Below are 1,889 nucleotides of genomic sequence, written 5' to 3' on the forward strand. Positions count from 1 at the left end.
GGGCAAGCCACCCTAACTTTGACCATGCTGTGCATGTGAGTTGTCAGCACATGAAACATCTCTTCCCTGCTAGGCTCCCCATGCCAGAGAAGATGGGGCCTATGTCACCCAGAAATGTAAGCATGGGAGTATGACATAGAGATATTATAGATAAGCAGAACCCCATCTACAACCTGTTTCAACCTGTCTTCCCCACAATGATGGCCAGCATTTATTTAGTTCTTCCTGCATGCCTGGTGCTATTCAATGCACTAGACAGGTCTTAATTCATTTAATTTACAGTTACACTTCAAGACAGCCCAGGATAAATCTTGCAACCCCCTCAGACAATTGGAAGGCTCAGATGGAGAGGGTCAGTGAATGGTGAAAAACCAGGTCTGACAGCAATGCTGGCTTCTATTTGCTACCCCTAAGAAAGCACTTCTCAAAGTATACATTAGACACTCAATAAATGTTTGATGAAGATGGTCTGTCACTTCCATGTAATGGAAAGATCACTTATCTCATTCCAGTTCTATCCCAGCTCCTGTGTGTTCTTAAGAAAGTCCTTTTTCCTTCTTTAGCCTCAGTTTCCCTGGCTGAAAAACAGAAATGCTAAGTGAAGGTTAAAGAATAAGATATTTGGAGGTGAGGAGGACTTTGGATTTCAGTTTCTACAAACACTTTTCCTGATTTCTGAGAAGGCCCCACCGCGATCAGACCTTAGGGTCTCCCAGCCTCTCCTGCTATGTGCTTCCAGATCCTCTAAAGCACTCCAGAAACAGCTGCATACAGTCTAGCCCTACAACAACAAAGGACAGAGAAAAGTTCACTTCCCAAGAGGACAGCTACACGGACCTGCAGGTGGCAGGGTATGACCATGTGCCATCTCACTACTTGCTCCAGTGGCTGTCAGGCCTCAGCTCAACATACACCACTTCCTTTCCTCACTACCCAGGTCAGCTCCCATGGCCACAGCCCCAGCTAGAGTCACCTGGGCACCTGTGCCTCCTAGGTTCAGAAAGAGTCCAATGCTACTCCCCCATTCAAAATTTGTCCCCTTAGGGGCTGGGAAGATGGCTCAGTGGTAGAGTGCTTCCCTTGCATGCCTGAGGCCCTGGGTTCGATTCCTCAGCACCACATAAGCAAAAAGAAAAAAAGCTGGAAGTGGCGCTGTGGCTCAAGTGGTAGAGCGCTAGCCTTGAGCTGAAGAGCTGAGGGACAGCACCCAGGCCCAGAGTTCAGGCCCCACAACTGGACCCCCTCCCCCCAAAAAATTGTCCCCTTACTACTGACCCCTTATCTGTCATATTTGAACCTTTGTCCTAAGAAGTAGAACCTGTACAGCTCCAGCAGCACTGTTCTCTTCCTGTAGAAAATTTCCAGATTCTCCTCAGATTTCTGCTGCTCATGTACATCTCATGGAACAAGGCCTTCCTCCATTGCAACAGTGCCTCTCCCAGGTCCTCTAGGTACAGTCCTTCTATAAGCCTACATCCAACAGATACTGATCCTTGAGGTATAAGGAAGGACGCCAGGCCCAAAGGCAGGAGGGCTTGACTCTAGCCCTTGTTCGCACACTGAGACCTGGAGCCAGTCCCTTTCCACTTTGAGGCCCTCAGGTTTGCAATCTGCAGAAAGAGGAAATGAGTCTCTCAGTCTGCAATGACCAGACTATAATAATCTTTTGCCTTTATAGGCTGATTGGGAATTTTGTTTTCATCCCTGGATCTCATTTGATCCTCCCAACTATCTAATCCTACTTATAAACCAATTCTGTTTCCCAAGGAAACAATTACCAAAGTCATACACAGCAAGTCAGAAGCAGAGGCTGGGCTTTAGTCCTCGAATCCTCCTGGGTCTCTGGTCTTTTACCCTCAGTAATGCTTTGATTCCATCTGTGTACCCTT

The sequence above is a fragment of the Dipodomys ordii genome, unplaced genomic scaffold, assembly GCF_000151885.1.
Source record: "Dipodomys ordii isolate 6190 unplaced genomic scaffold, Dord_2.0 Scaffold22, whole genome shotgun sequence".
In the NCBI taxonomy this organism is placed as follows: Eukaryota; Metazoa; Chordata; class Mammalia; order Rodentia; family Heteromyidae; genus Dipodomys; species Dipodomys ordii.